This window comes from Cygnus olor, chromosome 8, assembly GCF_009769625.2.
Source record: "Cygnus olor isolate bCygOlo1 chromosome 8, bCygOlo1.pri.v2, whole genome shotgun sequence".
Lineage (NCBI taxonomy): Eukaryota > Metazoa > Chordata > Aves > Anseriformes > Anatidae > Cygnus > Cygnus olor.
The window spans coordinates 15,682,041-15,709,541 of NC_049176.1; the positions used below are offsets into that span (position 1 = coordinate 15,682,041).

At 39.6% G+C, this 27,501-nt stretch overlaps 1 long non-coding RNA gene across 1 annotated transcript in view; it reads right to left on the reverse strand.

The window, feature by feature from the left end:
• The window catches only part of LOC121073851, a 57,375-nt gene that overhangs the window by 29,042 nt on the left and 832 nt on the right, over nt 1-27,501 (reverse strand). The gene's annotated exons all lie outside the window — the stretch shown is intronic.

A 27,501-nucleotide genomic window follows, 5' to 3' on the forward strand; every position in this document is an offset into this window, starting at 1 on the left:
CCACTGCAACACTGGATCCTAGTTTCAGTACAAGCAGGAGGAAAACCATTCTCATTTAGGGGCCTTTTTCCATATCAGCTGGGTTCCCTGTGCTGCTTCAGGTTTACTTGTTGTTCTTAAACCAGATGCACATAGGGCCATTTTTTTGACCTGCAGGAGGAGTGACTTCTGCTGTAGCATTGGTATATAATAGCAAACAATGTAAATGTTGGCTAATTCGGTGGGAGTAAAATGTAGCAAGGCTTCATCCTTGTACCTGCAACCAAATGCACCGACTTCTCTGTTAAAAATGCACATGTGCAGAAAGGAGCATTCAGCACACAGTCTACTGTTCCAGATAATACTTAACACATTTCATGTGATAAGAGGGCTGCTCAGAGCTAACCCTAACCAGATGCAGGGGTTTTTACTTTCTAACAGCTCAAGAAAACACAAACGGAACCTAACTGAAATTGGAATCCAAAGCTAGATGCAAGCTAGATGTCCTCATGCTCAGGTCCTGATTTTCATTAAAAAGTCATTGCTAAATTGAGATTAGACTTTAGGTCAAAGTTGCATGTACTTACACCCTACTTATTTAAGACTGTTGAACAGTGAGCCACAGTATTAAAGCTAAAATGAAGGTATATGTGTGTGAGAATGATGAAAGCATAACTAAAAATGCCACGATTTTTAATGGGTTTAGAAGGGGAAAAAGTCTCATCTTTCACAGAATGCATCATCCAGTATCATGAAACATGTCACAGACAGATGACAGACAGAGGATGCAGACTCCTGCAAAATAAGCATCTCTGCTGAGACTCGGATTCACGGTGTGCTTCACAACACCCTTCTCCTGAGAAGTCCAAAGCGCTACCACCATCATCTTCCCCTGAAGCTTTTAATTCCAGAAAAAGGTTGATAGTAAGAGCTGGAGGCCTTCTAACAAATCACCCCAGCTGAGCCTGCTTGCTAGGAAATGCACTTTGCTCTTGGATTTTGCTCATTGTCCAGCTTCTTAAAGGGGGAAAGTAGGAGAATGAACAATTCCTATTTCTCCCATGTTCTCCAAGGACCATTTTAGTGATAAGCAATGGTTTATGTTTGCACAAACCACTGTAAGCCCCAAAATGAACACAGTCATTTAGGCAACTGATCAGTGCCACAGAATGCGCCTGCAAAAGGGTCAAGAACAAGTACTTGGGAGTTTCTTTTCTCAACTACTCAGCATTTGATTTTATTTTTGTGATTTTTTTTAAAGCTTTAAAAGCTGTAACTCAGCCCCAAATGGCAATATTTTACATGTAAATGAGAGAAAAAAATAAAACAAAGTAAATGTGGAAAAATATTTCATAGCACAAATGGGAAAGTACCCTCTTTTGAAGGATCATGGCTTAAAACAATACCTTTGATGATGTACTTGGGACTCAAGAAGCAGTGCAGCAGGTCCACCATCCATCTAGGGACACTTGCATGCAGACCACCACTGCTTGAGCAGTTGGCCAAATTGGCCAAATGTTTGAAGTGAGCTATTGCATTTTTGCATGAGTCACTTGTTTATTGTCAAATGAATCAATGACCCTATATATCAAAGTTTCTAATGTTGATTTGTTTTGTTTTCTTTTCAATATGTTAAGTTGAAACATCTATTCCAGTCATCAGGTAATCTTGCAAAGTATTAACACTGTCATCCATCCATAATAAAATTAATAATCAACAGCTAAACAGAGAGATCTTAACAGGACAAAAACCAAATATTTTGTAAAAACCACAAGCTTTGCACATTAAATTCTTTCTAATTCAAGTCGTTTGTATTTCCAGTTAGGAAAATGTGATCCAGAATGAAAAGGTTTCCCTGAAAAAGATCATCTTACCAAGCCTAAATTTCTCTGAAAATTGCAAACAGCTTCACTGTAGGAAGCGGGACGAGAGCAAGACAACAGATCTCCTGAAATCTGTGATGCCTGTATCATTTCAGCTCAAAATAGTTGGTGGAAAACTGACCACCATGTTCTTTCCCTTTCTCTGTCAATAATATTTAAATTCAGCTAAATTTGGTTCAAAGAAACTGTTCATAGACTATCTTTCTGGACTCGTGCTTCACCTGAACTAATAAATTTCTTCTCAAACACAGCATGGCTTAGCAGCAGAGTAATCCCATGAGAGATTTCAATGCAGTATTCTAAAAGAAAGCATCAAACTTTGAAGATATTTTCCTTCTGGGTTCAACACACTCGTTTATATCAATATAACAAAGAAAGCATTTGCTGTGAGAAAAAGCCTTCACTGTATTATGAATACAATAAATTAAAACTGGCCATTTGGAATTCTAGCCTCATTTAGGCCACTAAAATAAATCCACAAACATTTAATTTGTCTGAACTCTAATGATTTGTTCTTCCTCTGAGGACATTAATGCATTAAGACCAAAAACTCCCACACATACCTCTTTCTATTTACCCACTGTAAACAGAAGAGGGGCCTGAGTTACCAACTGAAGAGTGAGATTTGAACTGCCCCTAATATCAGGAGTGCCCAGTACAGGGCTTTTGGTGTGGGCCTTCCTCCCATTATCAGGCTCTTTAGTGACAGACAAATCTTAAGAAGTTAAGATAAAGCTCCTAACATGATTCAAGTCAGTGGCAGTTTTGATATTGAAATCAGATCTACATCCACATCTCTTTGTCCCTTTCACAGCAAATGCAGGGTTTTTAATGAGATTATCATCTGCCTCTGCAGAAAGTAGATGCACAAATACCACCAAGCAGTACCATTTCGGGAGCTACTGCCAGCCTCAGGCGCAATTTTCAGTCTCAAGGAATGCAAGTCAGCGTGAGCTCCATAACACTTCACTCCTGTTTCTACAAAAAATACAGCTCCAGTGGGGCCACTTCCACCCCGAGAAGTCAGTTTGCAGAGAAACCAGTTTGGGATTATCAGTGACTTGATAGAAACCAAGCTGTGAGCTGTCTGTGCCTGCTTGCCACTCCAGTCACCAATCTACTGTTCATTATCAGCACCTAATAGGCTCAGAGCCAGCAAACAGGAAATAGCAGGTGGAGAGGATGAACTGGAATTTAGGCAACAGGACACAAGCCTTTTAAGGCATCCTATTTACAAACATGGAAGAAATTGACACCCAGGCTTTTTCTTTTGTCAAGCCACTGTCTGTCATGAAGTACCTACTGGCATGTTTTCAAACTCTGATATCAAACTCTGTCAAAGAAGGGCAAGCAGGGAAGAAAAAAATTCAAAAGGTGGTGTTAACATTCATCTACTGACCAATATATTTGTATAACATCTAAATGAAGCAGCATGCCAAAGGTTCCATTTGCAGATTAAAAGACTTCCTCTATAATCCTCAGTTTGCTTTAGATTTGCACTGATGTAGTAAAAAAAAATATCTATATATACCTGATTACATTCATATGTTTTGCAACAATTCAGTTCATGAAATCAACAGCAACAACAACAAACCCAAATATTGATATATTTCCTAAGTCTGAAAGCCCCATGTGTTTTGGTTTTCTGCCTTATCTGGCCAATACACATGGCCTTATAATGTATTATGTGTTTTCTAAAAGTCAATTTTTAATCAACTGCAGTCTTAGTGACCTCCTTTGGAGCATTCAAAGTACAGTCCAGGTTTGGTTTACACATTGATAGGTCACTCCAGAACAAGATCAGTGATCCATGGAAGCATTTCATATGAAATTCAGCCAACAGCATACCCTGCCAATAGCTGACCGTACTGAAAGCCATCCTGAGCATGCATGGTAACTACCTTTTCTAGCTGAGCCTGGTCCAGTCTCCCTCCAGACAGTCATCACTCTGTTGCAGGTATATCTAGCTGTGTCTCGCATGATTTCCTCTGGATCCAGGCTGAATTCAGTCCCTGTTTCTCCTAAGAGGTCTTTCAGGCATGCCTGCACTCACCTCTTGTCCCAGTGCTTTCTGTAGAGATGCATAGCTGTAGCTGGTTTCACTTTCCAAAAAACGGGGACCCAGTTGTACAGTTGCACACACTCCCCCAAAATGCTGCTTAGCTCTTCAGGCATCTGGCAGCAGATGGTATCCTCAATACCAGTGGGAACTACTGTGTCAAAGCAGGCAATCAACTGATGTACCCAATACACATAAAACTCTCAACAGAGAGTCATCCTCACTCCCCACCATCCTGAGATGTAGGGAACACTGAGGAAATGCAGTGAGGGTGCAGCACTGAAGGACAGGAAGCAGGGCAGAGGGTATGCCAGGCAGCAGGGATACGCAGCACCATCTCCCAGGCCGGGAGCATCAGGAAGTTTCCACAACACTTGCAGTGTGCTTCCTTCAGCAACCTTGGAGCTAAAACTGAGTGGCCCTAAGGACACTCTATGCACCTTGCGGGGATACAGCTTGTCTGGTTTGTCCTTACGTGATTGAGCTCTGAGCAGAAAGGGAGAAGGATCTGGGCATACCAAAACCGTACCATCAAAACACCTACATATTACAGCAAGAAGTGTTATTAAAATGAGTGACACAAGCATAAACGGATCTACAACAGGCAAGGGAAAATATGAACACAGACTCCTCAAAGTAAATCAGAAGTTTGCTCTTTGTGCAGCTATCATAGATCATCCTATAGGTATTCCTGGACACTACTGTAATATTTCTGTCTTGAATGAAAACTGAGCAGAAATATGTTTTATCCTGTCTGTTGGAAAAATTTCTCAAACCCACTAGCAGGTTTGTTTTGTTCTCTAGGACTTTATACAAGGCTCCTTTATACAGCTAACCAGCAAGATGGATGGAAATCTTGAATTCCATGTTTTTAGCCAGCTACTTTAATTTACTTTAGCTACTTTCAAAGTGTCCCAAACACAGCAATAATCTGTAGTATTAAATAAAATTGGATTTACTTTAGCACTAATTGAACTGTGCTACCTGCCACCCCTTGTTTTGTATACAGTAGATAAATAGTACAAGTAGTTTTGTGGAGTTACTCTGGGAATAGTTTATTTCTGTTTCCCTTCTCAAAGCTGCACAGAGTGTTCCCTCAGGTTCACACTTAACCTACTCCTTGTGCTAACATTGTGCTGATGTTTTTAACCACCTGAAATATATTTGTTTTAATGACCCATATCCTGATGTCAACCTGGCCACAAAAATAAGTTCATAAAAGTACTGGGAAATAGAAGGTACAAGTTCAAAGGCAGGCATTTCTGTTTTGCCTGGTTTAGGGTCGTGCTGGCCAGCTTCCAGGGAACAATGGTTGCATCTTGTTTACACAAGGCCGAGCAGACAACCCCTTCCTGCCAGGAGTACTTGAAAGCCTGCTGTCAAAGTGGGCTACCTGCCTGGGAAATGGGCAAGGAGGCAGAGACCCGTCATCTGGAAAGGTTATTTTTCCCGCAGTCAGGAGGACAGCTAGAACTGCCCTTCCTCCTTGTATGTTGTTTTCAGTTTGAATCAAGATTGCACTCTCAAAAGCGCCAGATCCACTCCACAAGCCTGTAAACAATCATATTCTCTTTTAAATATTTACAGCAGAAAGAAAACAGGACAAGTTTTGGTCACTTTGCCGCAGGAGTATGTATGACTACTGTGTAGTTACAACACTAGTGCAGTCTTACACTTGCCTCACACCCACCCAGGACATTGCTTTATGCAGTGCTTTCTACAAAGAGCTGGGCTAAACTGTTCCCTTATTTTACACAGATCACTAGATTGGACCTCTCCAATAAAACACAATATGTGCTATGTCCTTGCAGAGGTATGGGCTGTTTACCTAAGCTTGCTAAAACAGGATTTGATCTGCAGTATGTTGAGGAAATATACCACTGTCTTAAAGGTGAAAAGAGAATCTGAGTAGTGTGTCAGTCAGCCAACCTTTAATCCTTTGAAAAGTCATGCTTAAACAAATGTGAACCAAGAATACAGGCTAATTAGAATAAGGCAACAAGTTGTCAAAGCAGTATACCTTCCTGCCTGGATGGGGCAAGTGCTCTAGTGGCTAAAGGTTTCTTCCCTCGAGGTAGAAAGGGACATTCCCACAAGGAACTGCCACCCAGAGTATAACTACCAAATCATGGATGTGCAACACGCTGAAACAAATTCCTCTCCAAATGCAGCCATCAATGAAAGATTAATATCAGACCTGGAGGGTATTGCAAGTGGGACCATATCACGTTTAGGGCAAGTCTAGAACTCATATCTTAATGCAATAACTTGGGTGAGAATAGAGGAAGTGTGCTTATAAAATTTGCAACGCAATTGCAGATGCTTTGGAGGACAGGATAAGAACTGAAAGTTGGCACAACAAATTGAAAAGGAGATCAAAAAGAAAAGAAACAGGACCCCAAAGAGCTTATCTACCCTGACCCACAGGATCGGTTGTACCAACACAACTACTTCAATTTTTCTGTCACACTAGTTCTTAAAATCCTCTAGTGGTCAAATTTCCACGTACTCTGTATTTATTTTTTCCCCAGGGCTTTACTACACTTACTGCTAGAAGAGCTTTCCAAAAAAATAAACAAAATCTCCCCTACTGCAATCTGAGGGTTTTTTTAAGGGTTTACAGATTTATGTCCCACAGTCCTTCCTTTGGCTGTCTTTAAATTGGAAGAATTGGGGTTGTTTTACTTTTTCCCTAAAAATTATATTTATATTATATTAGATCTTTGATCACACTCACTGCTTTCCTCCTGATGCTCTCTGATCAGCCCGTGCCTCTCCTGAAAAGCAGCATCCAAAGCTGGACCCAGCTCTCCAGTCAAGATCTTACTAATGCTGAGCAGAGTAGGCACATTACTACTCTTTTTCAAATAACCCTCCTCATTTCACACTGTTACAATATTACCTTCTCCATAGCAGCAGACCATTGCTGCTTAGCATTTGATTTGTGATTCCTTCTGCTGGCCTCCATTTCTTTGCTGTAGCTTCCTCGGTGCAACAGCTTCCTCCATGCCAACAAAATGACCTCTTGAAATCAAGCTAGAAGTTGAGGGCTCTAAAGTCAGAAGCCCACACCTCCACTTTTCCAGGGGAAGGCCAAATGACACAGGTGGTTATAAGCTTTAGTCAGTGGTATAGTTGTGACAGTTTGCCGGAATCTAAAATACTGTTGTAGGCAGAAGGAGTTTGCAGATTTACCCCAGGGGTTTCATCATTGCAACATAGTTAGCCTACCAAAATGAAGATAGTGCTCAGAAAGATTAATGCAACACCAAGAGGCACACTCACAGCATCTTCCATGTGAGTGACATTTCCTTCAAGCACCTGCATAAACCTGACTAATCCTGATCTTTTTTGAATCAAAGTGACACCCTGCTTACCAAGGAACTTTATTCAATCAGTACGTGTCATCTCACTGGAGCCAACAACCTCTCCCCTCCGGTCTTTCAGGAAGACCTTTGTACAGCTGGCTTCTCCTTTGATCCCTAAGCTCTTGGCAAAACAGCCATGTCATCCGGGTCAAGTAAGGTAATCTGAATCTTTAGATCTATTACCTTGCTGCTGTTTCAAAGAGTATTGTTTGGAGTCCCTTACAAGGCATTAAACTGCATTGGCCAAGAGATTTCCTCCCCTTGCCTGGACTTTAAACATGCAAGGAAATGCACAAAATTACCCTTTTTTTTTCCCCTCACCCCCTTCCTTTCTTAACTTTCATTCTTTCTTTTCTCTATTTCTCTCTTGCACTCTCTCCTCCTCTTTCTCTGTCTCTTCCTTCTCCCTTCCATCACCACCATGTATCTTACCAGCAACAGATAATAATAAGCCTCATTAAAGACTCAATTATTCAGCCTTAGGTTCCACAAACCACAGAAAGCTAGCATCCCATTTTCAGTGATGTCAAGAAGTCAATGTTTTAAAAGCCCACAGGAAATCTTGGCAAATACTATAATCCCATTACAAATGGGATTTCAATTAAAAATAAACGAGCACGCAAAATAGCCCAACACCTCCACGTCCCAAGTCAGGCTTTCATTTCTCACCCTTCCTGCTTAAAATCGATTTTTGCTATTAAAGGTGCTTTCAGAATGAGACCACACAGGACCCTGATCTTATATTTATCTACAGAAGGGTGTTGTATATGAACATAAGCATTTCCACATTGCTCTGTTGTCATGGTCCAGCCTTTTACAGGTAAAAGAGCAATTCAGCTGCTGTCAGCTCCAGGAGGCTGACAATTTGTCAGTGCGAGCACAAAATGGAGTGTTAATAGTGCAGGAGAGGGAAGGCTGGAATGACAGCTTTCTAGGAATCCACTGTTGACCTCCACTGGACTAACATCTCTAAGCGTCTGCTGAGGAGATGGAAAACCATGCTAACACATCCAGACATTTCAAAATACACTAAGCTTTGCATCAAGCAAAACCTGAAAGATATTCAGATTTCCATTTAAATCTTTTTTGCCCTAAAGTATAATGAAAGTGTCGGTTCCTCACTTCTTCACCCACCTCTCTTTCCCCAAAAACTTTTCCAATTGCCTTTTCAAATCTGGAAAAGTAATAATGTCAAAAGGAAAACATGTAAGGGTCCTAAATATCACCTTGTTAATAAAAAAGATAATAATTTGATTTTAGAAACATAAACACATCCAATTCACTTTCAGACCGTTGTTTTATCATAAAAATTCACATGGGAGAGTAGAAGTTTCCACCAAGAATCCTTCATTCTTACCTCAGCAGAAGAGAAATAATTTTTCAGGGACTAATAGCCACAAACTGCAATGCCCAAGAAAAGAGTACATATAACAGAACCTGTTATATTCACCCAACTTACTCCATCAGACACAAGAAAAATTCATTTATTTTTTCTTTTTAAGCTTCAAAATCACTCATCACTGCTATTGCTAGTGTTCCATTGCACAATCTTAAATCAACAGGTAACAAGCAGAATCGCTATTAGCTTTCTTTATCTTTCTGTTGTAGAAAACCATGCAAAAGTATAACCTAGAGAAATTGATACAGTAGAGTGGTCCAATTCAAAAAATCTGAAAAAGCAGGGGACATTGGCTCAGATAGTATCTGTTGAAGAAACTACGGAAGAACAGGGTGAGTAGTCTATAAGCACAAATCAACTAAATTTATAACTACTTCCTTTCCCCTTAGAACCTTTCACTCATACTTAAAACTTTAGGCATTGGATCCTGCTGTCACCGATTTTATGGTACTGCTTTGGAACAGACCTTTTAAAAAAAATTAAGATCAGAAGCTTATCTTGGTCTAGAAATATGCACCAACAAAAATAAAATAAGCACAGGAAGGTCAAAAGCAAACAAACAAACAAACAAAAACACAATGAAAACAGAATGAAACAATGAGCTTACCTTAAAAACCAGATCAGCAAGAGTTTACCAGTGGGACTTGGAGTGGTGAACTGCTGCTAGCAGCAGCACTGCATCAGTGGTAACAATTACTATATTAGCTTGTGGTATTTCCACTAATTTCCCACTAACCAAGCGGATGTGCTGATGTTAGCAACAGTGCAGCTTTTCCCAAATACACTCTTTTGCATATGAAAGCCAACCTGCTGACCAAGATTTGTAAGTATCTATGTACACTAAACAAATCATCTTAGCAGGAAGGACCCTTATTACTGACCCTTATTGAGCTACAACAGAAAGATCTTCCCTTCCCTTTTGATATTGCCTATTTCAGTTAGATCCTAAAATACTGTGAACCTGTAAAAAGATGAGCAAATATTTTTGTAGATGTTTTAATTTTTAAGATTATACTCAAACAACAAAACTTATATGCTGGTGAATTCACCTAAATTTCCATGAGGACATAGTCTTTGACCACGGTAAATACAAGACACCGTATTTATCCTCTATATTAAAAGTAAACTAACTCACACATGATTAAGAGTATCCCCATGGTAAATAATTTAACTCCAGAATAACTTTCCCACCTGGGTAAGTGTTGAGTTTCACTGTGTTTACTTTTCTTTATATGGGTAATTTCACCAGGGTTTAAAAAAGACAACAGGTATCTCTTGATTTTGCTAGAGCAAATGTCCCCTTGAATATGATGAACTTGCTTTCTAAGCATGGAAGCTACCACTTCCCCTGTCTGTGTTGCCTTGGAAACACAGGCAAAGATTAATTTTCTTAACCAGGCCATTGATTCCCTCTTCCTTATATACTCACAGTATATTTCAAGCACAGCTGCAAGAGTTTTGCTCCAATGAAACCACAAGTTTGCTTTCATATTGTCAGAACTGTTGGTATCAGGAGGTGCAACTGATATGATTCTTTCATTCCTACACTTCATCCACGCTTGAAATCTAACACAGAAAATATGACAAATATGTACATCAAAATCTTCAGATCAGTTTTGGGAAAGAAGAAAGTTGGCAATTTTCAACTGCTTGATCCAGCAAGTGCTTTTTGCTGTTTCATATTTTACTTACCTTTTGTGCTGTCCCTTCCCCCCTGTTTATAACCTTATGAACATTGATAATCAGAAAATCACACTTTTAATTTTGGTGTACAGCAGCTTCACAGATTTTCCCACTGGTTTGACTTTGAATTGGATGCTGAATCTGACCCAGTACATGAGAGCAATTTGTGGATGATACTGATTGTATTTCTACTTGGAGCAGAAAGAATGAAAACCCTGAAAAAATGTCAACATCTTTAGTTTCTTAAGTGGTTCCAAACAAGAGCGTATTCTCTGTTTTTAGTAAGCATGACTGAGGAACAGCCTAAGACTCATTCCAAAATGCTTTGTTTAAGAAACCATGATCTCTACTGTCTATCTTCTGTCAATTTGCCTAAAATGGATTTGCAAGTTGTCTGTTCAATGTAGAAGGTTACAGACATAAAACAGGAGTAAGACGAGCCTCTGCATCAGGTCTCCATAAAACAGTACAAGCAAGATCAGAACCTGTACCTCACCAGCCCTAGAATGACCAATGCCGTTTAAGTCAACAGAGTTAACCAAAAATTTGCCCTGAAGCTGAATTTGTCCCAAAGATGACATCTTTAGTTTCATGGCTAGTATTAGGACTTGCAATGATGAATCAAGAATTCCATGTATTATATGTCCATATTAAAAACTAAGGACTAAAAAGGAAAAAAAAAGGCACTAGGAGAATCACTGAGATTTAGCCTATATAGGGCCACAGTATGCATGGGGAACACAGAAACAAAATACAAACTCTTTGCTATTGATTCTGGGAGAGTATTGCATCAAGAAGTGTATGTACCTTACATCTGACAAGGGACACCTGGAAGCACTAAGAGAAGCAGAGCACACAGAAATAGAGCCACCACTGCAAATCCATCTCTATAGTCCTGTAAAATGTCAGCTGTAAGCACAGGAGCAGAACTCAAGAAGTCCAAAGCCATTCACCTATTTTTAACTGCTCAACATAAAACAGTAAGAGACGTTATTTCAAGTAAAGGTTTACCAACGTTGACCATTTCTAATGCAACAAATGATAATTCAGTGGGAAATGTTAATGATGTAGATATTTATGTGTTTGCTTCTTGCTCTTCAGTCATACCTTAGGAACATTTAAGCAGAGACTCTCAGTGAACCAAGGTGACTGGGAAGTTGATTAACCTGTCACTAGTAAATAATGCACTCAAAATTTGAAAAAAAATAAAATAATGTGAGGTCATTAAATGCAATCCAGTTTTAACCTATGTGATTAAAACAGAAAACAAAACACTTAGTAACATCTCTTTAATTGTAACTAATGTTTAACTGTAATGGCACACAAGGCAGACGTGGAGCATTTCAGGAAAACAGGACTTTAATAACACAAACAGGTTTTCTATGAATGCAGTGAGGCACTTTGTGAAACACAGGATGATATTCATACACTGAACATCCCACACTCTCCATACCATCTCCCAGTACAATTACTGACATGATGGTATCACCAAGCCCAACAATGCCCCAGGAGATACAGACACAGAAAATACCAGTGCATTTTCATTGATTTAGAGACAGCAGTGGCAAACCAGCATTGACAAGTAGAGATGAACATGACCTACATCTGACAAGGGATACATGGAAAAAAAAGAAACGCAGGGCAACAAAAAGCCTATCTTAATTAGCTTTTATTGACCATGTTTCTTAAACTGACCAGGTAGCAACATCACAGTAAGGTGCTAGCTGCATTTTTTCTTTGTCTGTTTTCCAAAATTTCACAGGGAGCAGAGGTGCCAAGAATATTACGTCCTAGGTACATGAGCTGCACAGCACTGGGCCAGCCTTAACACCCTAGGAAAACAAACCAAGCCCAGGGAATAGCTGATTAATAGTCTGGGCGCAGGGATGAGTGATTTCTGGGGAAGAAAATTACCAATATATACTCAAAAAACTAATCTCAGGAGAAGAGTTTTTATCAGCTTCTACCATGTTTTCAAATGCAAAGCCTATTTTTTTACCTTAATTAAGCTTACCAAAGCTAGAGTCTATCACCAATTTTGCTAGCAATGAAACAGCATTTCTAAGCAGTTCTGTATGGTATAAGAGGCATTTCCTTCAACAGGAGACTAGCAAAAAAGCTCTAAATAAATACTGAGTTTACAGATGAGTATTTCTTTAAGAAGAGGCTAACACTCCCATTTAAAAATGGCACAAGAGGAGAGGTAAACACAGATTAAGATGCTAGACTCATCATTAGTTTTCTGAGAAGCAAGTTTTATGACAGTACAGAGACAACCAATTCATGTTGTATACCAAGAGAATGTTGATCAAAAAGTCTTGCAAGGAGCGGCTGAGGGAGCTGGGATTGTTCAGCCTGGAGAAGAGGAGGCTCAGGGGCAACCTTATTGCACTCTACAGGTACCTTAAAGAAGGCTGTAGCAAGGTGCGGATTGGTCTATTCTCCCACGTGCCTGGTGACAGGACGAGGGGGAATGGGTTAAAGTTGCACCAGGGGAGGTTTAGGTTGGATATTAGGAAAAACTTCTTTACCAAAAGGGTTGTTACGCATTGGAATAGACTGCCCAGGGAAGTGGTTGAGTCGCCATCCCTGGAGGTCTTTAGAAGATGTTTGGATGTTGAGCTTAGTGACATGGTTTAGTGGAGGGCTTGTTAGTGTTAGGTCAGAGGTTGGACTAGGTGATCTTGGAGGTCTCTTCCAACCTAGATGATTCTGTGATTCTGTGAAAAAGCATGCCAAACTGTCCTTAGGACTCTCATATGGCCAACTATTACTGAAAATACAAGAGCAGAAATGGTGGTGATGTTTCTATTCTAGATAGTGGCAGTAAAAGCTATTCCAGAGAAAAACTTAACATGCAGGCCAGCCAGTGGAGTTTGGAAGAGTCACTGCTGGTGTCTTACAGACTAAGGGGAACAATTTCTGACTAGCTGCAACCAGCACGTTGCTGAAAGTAGGGGAGATATTTGAAAACGTCTGCTGAAAGGGTTACAAAAAACAGTGCTGTGCATTATCCCCTGCTGGTAGGGAAATTGAGCAGGAGCACATCAGTTGGCATACAGTCTATTTGATTAGCCACGCATGCAAGCAGACAAACTAGTTTACACCTAAAGTAAACACGGAAGAGACTCTAACCAGGCAGCTCCAGCAGGAAGGGGGAAGCAGAGGCTGGGTTTTGCTGTTGTAGAGAGCAACAGAGGTTGTAAACCAAGCAGAAATTTGAAATGCAACAGACTTGCTGAACCTGACAGATAAATTACCCTTGATTTCTGCATACTGTGCATATGTTGTCTTCATTTGTGAAAGACAAAACAGGTCTCACATGAGAGAAGTACTTTGTTGTTCTGCATCTGGATCTGGAGAGAACTTCACTTTTCACCCTGTTTAGGAGTTCTCTGGGGAAGCTGACTATCACCTTTCTTTAAAGCATTCTTCTCCCTCATATTTCCCAAAGTTTAGGCCCTTTTGGTGGGAGGTGCATTTTTGCTGACATCCCTTCTGACTCACCCATCAATGAGTCTTACCGCAGTGGCCACGTTTCACCTCAAGCACAAAGCTTAAGGTATGTCTGATAGATTGTGAACTACAGCCATAAGTCACGAAGACACAGCAGGGGATGAAACATTTCCACTACATGTATTAAAAGGCACTATTGCTACTCATTTTTCCAAACTTGCAAGGAACGCTACCAGTGTTTTAAAGCAGAGTTTTAAAGCAAACATTTAGAGACAGAATTAAGCCACATGACTATGGAAAATAAACAGTGTATTGAACCCTTCTGTAACCACACTGCAATAGTCTTAGAAAAAAACAGCTATAGAAATAATCTCTGCTGCCTGGCCTTTGGTTAAAAAATAAACAGTATCTTACAGCTGAGAAATGAAGCTGTCTTCGTGCTGCAATTCATCCTTTTCTTCCAATTATTTTTCTTTAGTCTGGAAGTGCTGTTTATCTCTTCCACAGCTCTGAGGTGTGCTAAACATGCCAACTTGCATTTCTCTGTAGCTACTGCAACTGCAGCCACTGTCAGAAACTTTGCCTTAAACACAAGCTGGCAAACTCTATTTCCGTAGTCCTCTTACAGAGATACTTCAAGCATAAAGCACTGATTTCTTGGCAGCATTCGCATTTTCAAGAAATGGCAGTAATGGTTGTTTGGAAATCAAATACAGAATCACACTATATAAAAAGCAGTCCTGGAGCCTGGTTCTGGTGTCACAGTTCACCCTTGTGATAGTTCCTTACTGCTAATAAGTGCAGAAGAACTGCAACTGTCTTACACAAAGCACAAGATCAGAATCAGGAGCTTAAAACTATGTCATGACCAGCCTGAACATCCCTTGTATGGCTGTTTGAAGTGTTACATATGCATTAAATAGCACACACAGTCATACCCCAAGGGGTAGGGAGCATTACTGACCATGTAGTACAGATGTGGAAAACAAATGTAGACGTAAGAACTAAAGTTTACCCACACTGAAGCACCACGGATAAGCCATGGCTCGGTCCCATGCTCCACAAACCATTTTAACTATGACGTGAACAGACAATGTCATATAAGTTTAGGCCAGCAGTAGGATCAAAACTCAACACATATCTAGCTTTGGTTCTATTCTCAGGTCACTGAACCATCTAATTAGTGCGATTGAGTCTCTGGTGCTGATTTTTATACAGAGAAAAAAAAAAAGAAAAAAAAAGACCCACCCCAAAAAAAAGCAAAAATGGGAAAGGAGAAGGGAGTGCAATGCTTGATATCCACGACTATTTAATAATGGAAGACACAGCTCTTCGAAATAAGGCAATTAAAGAAACTAAAAAGGTTCAAAACCATAGTGGTAAATTAGAATAGCTTCCTGCCTGCAGTGATAACCAGCTTGCCAAAAACCTTTGCAACAGATCAAAATCAGCTTATTCCTCATCTGTGCCAACAGGAGCAAGCTCTTTGCCTGCAAGCTCACCCAGATGGCAGCATGAATCACAGAATCATTAAGGTTAGAAAAGACCTCCAAGATCATCTGGTCCAACCATCCCCCTACCACCAATATCACCCACTAAACCATGTCCCTAAAATTAAATTCTTTGCTTGTTATACCCATTTCTCTCAACAAAAGAGCTGTAGGATAAAAAGGCCATCAGCGCTGATATCCTAAGACTTTGCCTGTCCCGCCAGAACAGCCCTATGGCTCCTCTTTCTGTGTTGTTGCACCACTCAGGATGTGAGACGAATTCTCCCCCAGTTCCATCTTTGCTGAAATTCCCAGGAAAAGGACCATTCCTCCACCTAGCCACTTCCCCTGCACCAGCTGCCATTGCTGCTCCAAGCTCCTGCCACTGCCAGCCTTTCCCTCAGATTATTTTTTTCTTAATGGTACCTTCCCCTTGGCCCCGTACATTCCCACGGGCATATCTGCTGCATAGGCTTCAGCCTATTCTGAAGTCCCAAAGAATTTTATGGCATGCATGTGGCTATAAATGCTGAAATTAACTATGACCCAACACTACAACTCCAAAAAGTTGTTACTCCTCTGGACTCTAGCAAAGATGTAAAAATGAATGATAAAAAATCAAATAACGTGGCTCTAAAAATAAATATAAAAATCAGGTTACTCATGAGTACCCTTTTTTTTTTTTTTTTGTACTTACACTGTATGCTGTTATTGTCAATCGACTTACATTTTTGGAATAGTCCTCCTGGCTGCACCACCTGTACAAACTTCAGAAATATCTCATTTCAACAATATAACAGCTGGATCAGGGAAAAACTTTGTAGGCTTACACAGGTTCTTACAGTATTTTTTTTCAGTATGCATTTCAGAGAATGTTGTCTTAAGATTTATGCATATATTTTTACATTCCTTGCAACAAGATAGCTAATTAACACATGCATAAGTCTTTGCATTATTACAACCTAACATAACATGATACTGCTATATGTTTTCTGGTATATGTATCTGCTACAGAACTAAATGGGTTCATTAAAGAGCCTATTTAAAGCATATCACTTTCCATTAAACTCTTTAACAGCTTTGATTATCACAGAATCTCCAACTGGTTCATCCTCATTAAATTCTGGATAACTTTTCCGTGAGAGTGTTTTAATAGAGGCTGACAAACTGTGAAGATTTCATAGATTTTCTAAGCATTTGATTATTTACATCTGTAAAAGTACTGTGCTCTAGACAGTGAAATTAATTTCAGCTGGCTTGCGCTAAATTTTTTTTTCCAGCTTCTCAAGAGATTTTGCTACTGGATTTAAAAGAAACAATATTAAGCTGGTAAAGAACAAAGTATGACGAGATTTGTAGAACAATTTATAAATCTCATAGATAATGAAATTTCAGGGAATTAGACCTGTTTGAAATAAAGGAATTACAGTGCAAACAACTGAAGAGAAAAACCTGCCCAAAATAGTGGTGTTCTTACCAGACAGTAAGCCTAGGTATATGATTGATTTTTCTGTGTAAAAATGTTTTTGTAAACTATTACTTGACTACTTTTGCCAGCTACAGGTAGGACTGGGAAGAATCTAAGGAAGGACACTTTCATACTCAAAATATGTTCAACTTCACCTAGCATTCAACATTGAAAGTCTGCAGAAGCATGCCATAATATCAGATGCACATTAAAACTACCCCTCTCTCACTAAAAAGAGCATCCCAAAGCTCTTCTACAGCCAGAGCTTCCCTAAAGGACCAGCAGCAGCAGTCCTCGAGCCATCATTTCCACAGAGTTCCTTCAGGCACTACAGATGAGCATATAGCTCTCCAAGCTGCAAGAAACTCCTTGCAATCAGCATACCCCTTGCCTTTCACACGGACAAGACATAACAGATCAGTAGTGGTAATAGCGGCAAGGGACCCCCCCCTTCCCTCAGCTGCCAGGACTGAGTGAATGCACAAGTTCCTGCTGACTGTGAGGATCGACAGAGTCTCATTTGGTCTCACTTCTCAAGGGGCAGCTGTTCCTGACTCCCAGGTCCTGCTGAGGTTGTAACTACATCCCCCACTCCTCAGCTGCTGGCTGGCTTTGTAACCGGAGCAACAGGCCTTTAATTGAAGGTCTCAGTGTGGAGGTATGGCACTTTCCTAGAGAAACTTCTGCAAACTTAATTTTTCTTGAGGTTGTGTACTAGAGATTTCATAGACATGGAAAACAAATTAGTCCTTTTGCCTTTATAGCAGCTTTATATTCCATGAAACTGTACATCCTTTTTCAGTCTCCTCTTCCTTAAGCTACACAATCTTCATGCTTTCAGGTTGCCTCATACACCTTATTTTCCATATCCCAGATAACTCACATCACTCTTGTCTGGACTGTTTGCAAAAGATCTACCGTATTCTCAAAATGCATTCCTCAAACACTGCAAACAGAATATCTCTTTCGACTTATGCAAAGACAAAAGCTTCTCCTTTAAAACCAGTAAGTTTTTGCTGTAGGAAGAGTCCCAGACCTTGGTAGTCAGACTAGGAAAAGGAAGTTACGATAAATCCTTTAGTGACAGAATGACAAAAAAGGAAACACTAATATTGCATTTCAGTTTCAGATTTCTATAATTAGTCATACCCATATGAGAATATTTTCAGTAACTTGAAGGTATCTCATTAATTATCCATTACAAAGCATGTGTAATTGCAGATGGCATAGCTGTTTCACATATTTTTGTTACGCAACTATGATTATGGTGACCTCAAACTGCCACCACAAGATATTTAACACTCATTTCAGGCCAAATGTAAAAAAGATAATAATATGCCTAAAGATGCAGATTGAAATAACTCAAACTGCTAATGCTGATTAAATTCAGTATGCATATACAAGTACGATCTTGCAAATACCTATTATGAAAAATATTACTTACTAGTTTTGGAATTGCTAAAATAACATCAGCTAGAGAAAAATGGACACTGCAGGAACTAGGGTTAAAACAAAAACTTTCATAAAATCATCGACTCAGTGCTTGGTAGCTGCCAAAAAGAATAGGCAAACCTCAGGAATTATTAAGAACATTATACACATCCATGATTCTTTCACACCACATACCTTGTGAAGCTTTGGTCACATGCAAAACATAAAAAAATTGAAAAGGTTCATGAGAGAACAATGAGGATGATCAGATGTATGAAACAACTCCCATATGAGGAATGATTGAGTGGAAACTACAGTACAGAAACAACTTGTCTTAAAGGAGGTTTATATACACTTTAACAGCCTGGAGCAGGTGAATAAGAATCAGCTTCATCTCATGAGCTAGTTCGTGCACTGCAAAAGAAAGGAAATCTTGCAGGACACAGGTTTAGAACAAACTAATCTTGTTGGCTCTTTCCAAAGCACGTGTTCAGCTGTATTTCAAGGTCCTGTAATCTGCAGCTACAGCATCCTTTGGTGAAGAGTTGTGCAGATCTACCACAAATTGTGTGAAGAACTGTCTCCTTTTGTGTTTTGGCTGTAGAGTTCTCCTCAATGAAATGTCACATGGAAGTTGTTCCATACCTTTGCTGCCCTTTCCATTCATTGCCGTTTCCGGTTTTAATACGCAACAAACTTACATAAGATCACAAGCAACTGGGCAAATGCCTAGGAAATACGTGCAGCTGGCTTTACAAAATTGATGATACATCAGACTCCAGAAATCCCTTATTTGAAAACAGCTGGGGGTGGGAGAGAACATGGGGGTAGATAGGAAGAAGGGAGGGAGAGGGAGAGGTGTCATGTACACTTACACTGTTTTAACTCTTCTCGTGCCATCCATCTACTTCTGGCAAACGCTGGAGTCAAAGCAGTGTGCCACATCACTGTGCTTAGAAGTAACAATAATTAATAAATAGTAATTAATAAAAAAATATTGATAGCATTAGGAATATTGCTGTACAGTTCATGATTTATCAAGATGCTTTGCCAAGATACTTTTTCATGACTCATTTTTCCAGGATATTTTTTCCCTTCAGGACTCCTGTAAGCTTGCCCTGGTGACTCATTCCTGTTATTTATTCTTCCTGCTAAGGGCATGGCTATTTTGTGAGGATCACTGACCAGACTGATGGATTATCATCATGATCAAAACAAAGGGGAATGGACAGCTTCAACCTTTCACACAATTCTGATGTTATTAGACAGATCGCTTATAAACTGATCTAAAAGACACAAACCACATCACTCCAGATTTTGGGGTATGTCCAACATTCTGACACACAGAAGTTGTTAAGTGGTACCTTACTCCCTGTCTTTGATAACACAAAGGCCAGAAATGTGTGATTCTGCGTTGTAAGATAGCTGATAAGCACATGCAGTTGCTTCCCGCTTGATATTGCTGTGGATCTAAAGAGCCCATTACATCCAGCCGTAAGACCTGACATTGGCAAACAAACTCTTTTCTCTATGCTGATATTTTGATTCCTTTGATCCTCCTATTTCAAAACTGGGTCCAAAAAATCCCTATTTATCCTCATTTTAGGCTAGTACTCTGAGCAAAAACTATCTTTTAAAATCCATTAAACTTCTGAACAGTGATGAAACAATGTATTCTGTTTTTTTCAAACCCAGCAGCAGCATTCAGAGGGCAAGGGTGGGCTCAAGAACAGCACTACTAAAGTCCTTGACAGAATTTTTACAGAAAATGTGGTTCTCTGATGTAGCAACACAGGCTCAAAGCATGTTTATTACATCTAGTCCTGCACAGAACAGGTTCATTGCAAATACCAGAGAAGCCTTACAGATCTTGGGCTCTCCTGTTCAGATTTACCTTGCCATTTACACACTGAGAATTTTCATATTCAAAAGAAGAGTGTGGACCAATGCTTCAGCATTTTTCCATCGGAAATCAAACAGTTTTGCTCAGTTCTTGTATTTGCAAAGCATTTGCTAAGTTAGCTTACAAGCCAATCTGCTGCATTTATAAATTCTTTCACATAGCAATATTTAGGGAGAAGCACAAAGAAAGCTTTTCCACAGACAAACGAGTTCTGAATAACCAAGTTGTAAAACCTTGCTATAGAACAACAACATAAGCTGCATAAATATTTTTACATTTCAAGACTGTGATAAGTAAGCAAGAGAATTTCTAGAATTAAAAAGGCAAAAATAATCAAATCAAAATGGATGAAAAATGTATTTACTAAATGCGCTTTCAAAACTTCCTTCCTGTGAGACTGCATGCAGTCACTACCAGTAATTCACTGTAAGCCAATTACTGTTATGTACAAGTCAATGGCAGCATGCACCTCATAAAATACAGGCTGTAAATTTAATTCCTTACAAGGTTTCTCCAGATTCCTTCATTTAGAATAAGACTAAAACAAGTGAACCAAGCTTAAACTTATCAGAAGGAAAACCTTATTGCTAGTATAAACATTAGTGAAGTGACATCGCAAAGGGGAGAAAGACTTCACCATAAATCCAATTTACATTGTCTGATCTTCTCCAGAGACAAACACTCTTAATTCCAGGAGAGGTAACCTAAAAGCAGTTTATCAGCCTGATCACCTTGTCTTTGTAGGCCAGGCCTTCTTTACTAGCCCCAGGAATTGTGCTCCTACACTCACCTGTCATTTTGGGTCACTTGTATTTTGTCTTTGTGATTACACACACTTCATTTACTCTACCTTACAGAAAAACAAAGTGTGCACAGAGACCAACAGCACCTCCCTCAAAGGAAGAAAGCAGGAAAGGGTGGCTGAGAACAACATGTGCAAAAAGGGATTTACCTATAAAAATCATTTGAAAATGCATACAATGAAGTAATATAATAATGCAGTCTGACAGCAGAACAGATGTTAGCATATTTTTTCATAGAATGTATGACTTTTCAAGTAGCCTTTCTACACAAGAGTTGTGCATTACTACAGTAATTCAAAAGCATAAAATGTGTGGTTTTTTTTTTCTGAGATGGAAACACAATATTTTTCCCCACTATTCATTTAAACTACTGTGAGCAAAACTGTCCCTTGCTGTGGCCAGATGCTTTGGAGACATAGCAGTTCCCAAAAGTCTGCAGAGAGGTGTATTTTTCCTTTGACAACTCAGACAGTATTTCCTTTTAGCCCTGTCATACTGCTCTTTCCACCAGATGGTTTGCTAGTTCCTATTCTAGCTAAGAAGGATTTAACCAGCTTGAATTAATCCTTACAGTTGTCATCAGGTAAGTGTTAATGCTCTGACACTGATCTAATCCTGTGGGATTTCTTTCCCTTCTGCCCCTACCATGCCTTTTTGGGAGGTAGGAGAATCCTTGCGGTGTTGAGCTGAGGGAGAAAAATGTGCTCCATTTCTACAATGTTACAGTACCCACCAGGTACTTTCATATGGCAAATGCAAGCAACTGGGAAAGCTTTTTCTACCATAGGAAAACTGAGCAATATAACCGCTTATATGAGAAGCAAAAGCCAGTACACATGTAAAATTTTGCACATTTGGCTTGTCACTTTTTAGTGTACTCAGGCTAGTTTGTGTTGTTCACACTTAATTTTCTTTTTCATGTTTTAATATATTCCCTTTTCAACTTTCAAAACTACAGTCTACTTTAAAATAGCCCTAGTTCTGTTTTCTTTCGTTCTATAGTCTATATGCACCACTTTACTGCTAAGACTAAAAATCCCATACACCTGCATGCCCTCTGTGTGCGTTAAGAACAATTCTTGGAATTTGGGTCATTGGCATATCACTAATCTCTGGAAACTAATTATTAAGCACATGCCCAATTTACGCTGACCTTTTTACCACATGACTTAGAATCCAACTACTCGATTGACAGACTCTTACTTTTCTCTTCCCATTGTCCCTTGGGGAAGGCAGTGTTTTCAGTAAATCTGTATCATCTGGCAGGCATTTAAAATTTTGTAGGAGACGGTAATGTTTGTCATTTGTTTATCAACAGAAGCCAATATACAAGGGGAAAAAAAAAGGTGTCAGAAGAAGCATCTTTGCCACTGATGTAGCGCCTCTGTGGTAAACCGTGCCTCCAGAAAACATTTAAGCTCCTTCTGCAGAGCATAGTGTTTCTGTTACAGAGAGCAGTCTGGAAAGCATCTATATATAAATAGGATGATTATTCAGGGTCAATCTTCCTGCTGTCTTTGCAGGAAAGCTAAGCTTAACAGAGAAATGATTTTGGCTATTATGATAAAATCAGAAGCCATCTTTTGGAGGAAATATTTTAACCAACACAGCATCAGATCTGTTTTACTGTAACAAAATCTTTTCAGCAAAAATGGGCAGTCTCCCACTTCCAGATGTTAAAGCAATTGTATTTGATTTCTTAATTTTATTTTTTATTTTTTGCAAATTTTTTGATTGTTAGGCTTGTAATCTTTCCTAGGTAAATTCTCTCAACAGCAACCAGACAACTCTAGACCTCCTAGTTTTAGTAAAGAAACATGCAGTAATTTAGCAGAATTTAGACTGTGATCTCACATTGATTGAATTTAATAACCATTCACAAGTATGAAATTAATACCTTTAAGTGTTTGCAGGATGAAGCGTTTAAGTAAACATTTTCAGACACTGAATGAGTAATTTCAGAAGAGAATATAAGCCTTCTTTAGTTACGGCTGGAATCCTGAACAAGTCATTCACATTTCCAATTTTACCTTTTTTTCTCAGTATTTTTTTTTTTAATTTTTTGCACTAGCACTTTAAGGAACACAACCAAAGTGTTTTTACAGTAGAAATGTATATTTATTCTACTTTCCTTCAATGCTTTCATGAAGAAGCAAAGGGATTTTCCCTTAGTTTTTGCAAAACACTAATCTTCAGGCAGCAACAGGTCATGCAGGACTTCTGCCCCAAAATGATGCACATGTAAACATGTTGTTATAATGGAAACTGCAGCAAACCTGCAGCTGGTATGACCAGCTTCCTGTATTAGGATTTAGCTTATATTTATATTTCTAGATGTATATAATTTCCAGCAGCCTCTCCTACCTCTCCTCATGTTTATACACATTACATATTCCTTCTTTTTATACCCTACTTTAACAGGACCACATTTCTATCCCACTGCAATGCCTGAGCTCTGGTCTCTCGCTCCTTTCACCAAGGAGAAAACAAACACAACTATTCAACCAAATTGTGTGGATCATGGCTCCTGAATTTATATAACATAATTATTTTTAAGTATAATCTTGAATAGCAATACTAGAAGATAAAAATGTAATGCAATTACAAACTGGGGGGAGACTTAGTATGCTAGAACAGCTTTGATTATTCATTTTTTCATCACAGAGAAGTGCATCATGTACTCTTAGCTTGGACTGACTTTTTTTCCCTCCTCCTACTCTATTCTGAAAATTCTTTATGATAAGATGCTGAGACCAATTTTGTTGGGCTTTGGATGAGTTTGTAAATATTAAGGCTAGAAAAGTTTAGGTCCCAAATCCCATTTTCCTCTCTCACATAACAGAAAGTTTGCTTAAAGTCAGGAATTGTCTCCCCCATCTTAGATTTTGGTTCAAGGGCCTTTTTTTAGTGAGCACACTGTGTTTGCAAGTGTCTCAGTTCAGCAAAGTTCAGCTCTATGACTGATTTGCAACGCCTAAGTAGCCCCTCCCCTAAAGCAAAACGATTATTCACACAGTTACAGTAAGTCTCTGTTGGCAGCATGAGACATACAAACTCATGAATCACAAACACTACCCATTCTTTCATATTACCAATCCCTTTCTCCTAAAAATTGAAAGTATACATTGAGAAATCAAAAGCAATTTTACCTGGGGGGGGGGGCTCCAATTTTTTACAACCTCCCCTTCTCCTCCCAATGGAGACATAAATGGCAGTCACAGTACTGCTTCTTCTCACACGCCTGGAAATTCAGTTTGGCTCAAGCTTACACATAATGAAAGCATGACAATGAGGAAAAATATTACAATAAGCCATTGTCGAGTGTGGGGGCTGCCAGAAACCCCAGCTGTGGTGACGCTCCCCAGTACCGCAGCCCTCAGTGATGGGGTGAAACCCACCTCTGGCCCTGGGGCCACACTGTTCTTGCATTCCCATCCATCCAGGGTCAACCAAACTACAGATTTACCAAAGATTTGCTTTTCTTTGGTCACCTGGGCATGTGGCCACCTCTCTGCTCCCTCCCTGAGGCATCTGCATGGCCAGATATCGGGCAGGGGAGATGTCAACCCCCTTGAATAGCCAAAATGGCGCCCACCAGCCTGTCCCCTGAGGTGAGGAGAGGCTGGGGCTGAACACAAAATGGATGCCACTAAGGCAAACAGCAAGCATGGCACCATGCTGCAGCCAGTGCTGGGGGAGGAAGAAGCTTTGCTATTATGCAGATACTAAAGGGACCTAAAAATGGATAAGGAAAAATAAGCCAAAAAGGACTGGAGTGACCATTACTGAAAGACCATTCAGCGCACCATGGAGAGCAGCTGGAGACTGTGACCGGAAGGAAGGTAGAGTGACTTCGTCCCCTTTACAAATTCCCCAATCTGAGGAGAAAAAGTCCCTTTTGGGGGTTCACCACTGCCACCATGAGGGCACCCACCATTGTCCCCTCACCTCAGCAGGACCTAAACACTGGCCATGGTACAGGAGGGGCTCCATCCTGGTGTCAGGCAAAGGAGGACAAGCTTCTCTGGAGAAGGGAAATGCATTCCTGGCATCAAGGCAGCTATGCAAAGCATTCACACAGCAACTTAAAGTCTAAAACCACAGACATTTTGTTCAGATGAAGATGCAGGCCCTTGAGGGTAGGTGGGAGGAGGAGGTAACATGTTCTTGAATACTAACTCAGATAATGGTTTTCTCCTCCTGTGGGCCAAAAGAAGCCATTCTTCACATTCTCCCTTTCCCTCTTGCTTGTCAGCACATCTGACACTTAATGTAGCTGCTGGACTAGTTTCTTATGAAAGAAACTACAGAAATATTTTCAGGATTTTTTCTGTTTTTTTTTTTTTTTTAAGCAAGAAAATTCATATTCAGTCCTCAGTGAATTTTACAACAAAGCAGATGCTTCAGGTTGCCCTCTCCACTGAGTTTTAATTAATGATATCTTCCTTTCACATTTTATGCAAGTGAGGTGTTGATTGTGTGCCAGTTGACAGGAGGGACATTACCTAAACAGACACAACACAAACACAGCAAGGCGATTGATGACTGTTCTGTTCCCCTCAGTTTCCATGCCATGTCCCCAAAATCTTCCATCACATGCTTGTCTTGATACACAGACAGTATGCTTACTACTGACTGGTGGTGGTACAAACCTGTCCTAAGATGAGTGCACTTTTCCCCTTATTCCAATGAATGACAGAGAAGAGGGGATTTGCTCAGTGTCAACAGTAGGGAGAGTTATATCTAATCTATGAATCAAAGCATTTCCAGATCTTAACAGTTGTACAACAGATATTAGTTACCTACTACCTCTAGTTTAATCATTCATAATGTCAATCGTTGTCAACTTGTTATTTTATTAATGTGAATATGCTTATGCAGACATATACTCTAAGCCTATAAATAAAAACTGAAAGTAGCAAATAATCACATTGCAGGTAATCACAAGAATTGGTTTTCCATCAAGTGCTATAGAAAGCCTGCGCCAAACAGTTTGAGTCTTGCTGGCAATGGTTTTATCTGATGAAATGGCGTTAACCTACTGATGTATGGTGATCTAACGTCTATGATTTTCCTGAGGTGCTGACGGAAATAGCATTCTACATAGGGAGGATTACCTTTTTATGACAATGTTCTATCTCAGGTTGAATTCCTAAAACTTGTTGCTCTCTGCTGTGCTCGAGAGGTTTAGATTTACTTTGGTTATATACAGTACATTTATTTACTTGCAAATGCCTTCAGAGTTATGACTGTTATTCTTATTCCCTAAAGACTGTTAATTTAAAAAATCTTTTCATTAACATCACAGCATTATTTTGCATAACATCGGTGATTACCTCTGCTATTACTCAGAACACCTTGTATAAACCTGCGTCCAACAGTTAATAAGATGATGACTTCTTGTCAAAAAAAAGAGGGCCAACAACTATTTTACTCATTCTTTCTTGAATTTAAGCCCTGACATGTGAACACACTCACGTTAAACACCAGTATGGCTATGGTCTTTTATTCAAAATAAGTATAGATGTATTATATTTTAAACAAACACAGAGATCTGGCTAGAACATGTAACAAACAACTAGATTCTTGGTCTTGTTGTAACCTGTAACAATCACCATACTTTCCAACAGGCTGCTTTAATGTTTGCTTTTATGAATATTTTCCCTTCTGCTCACTAGTTAAAAGTGGTTCAAAACAGAGAGGGAGTTCACCTGTACTAGTGGGTGCATGTTGCCCTACACACTGCATCATCTTCTGTGGTGAGATGTAAGAAAAGCAGACAAAGGAGCACATATGCCAGGTTGTAGAGAAAGGAAAATTTTTTATGTTGCTCATGCAATGTAAAAGATAACCCTTCGTGCTGCTGCATCCCCACTCAAGCAGTTTGACAGAAAGCAGAAAAAGACTTCTCAGAGCAGTTTTCTTTCCTGGACTGGAAACAAAGATAAAGCAAAAAGAAGCAGTGGAACTATCTGTGCACTCATGACAAAGACAGTCAAAGCCTGTTCTCTCAGCTATCCCTCATAGGAAAAAGATGTGGAAAAGATAAAAGGCAGCAGATGTCTTCTCCATTAAAACTACCCACCTGGTCTTTATATATTGCTTTAATGGACAGTAGCGTAGAAGCAACAGAAATTCTGCACTCCTTTGGAGTATACGTTACCTTCTTGTCTGAAGAATGTATGTGCCTAAAGGAGCTGGACAAGCTCCAGGGCACCACAGCACACCATATTTTTCTGCTCAGAAAAAATCCCATGAACTCAACAAACCTTGTTTGATTTAGACAGTTTACCAGACCTGTGTCCTTTCTCTCCCCATAATGGCTTGAAATAGTCACACAGCTACAGTGTCTGTTTGGGTGGGTTTTTCTACCTGGAAGGATAAGGTCCTATGTGGCTCTGAACTAACCAGATACCCAAAGGACCGGAGTTACTACCTAAAGCCGTTTTTAGAGACCCTTGGCCAAAAAAATCACAGGAAAATTAAAATGTGTGCTTAGTCTATATCCCACTGCAGGTACTAATAGGAAATTGCAAATTTATTCTGGTGAAAAATGCTATAACTTAACCATGTCAGATA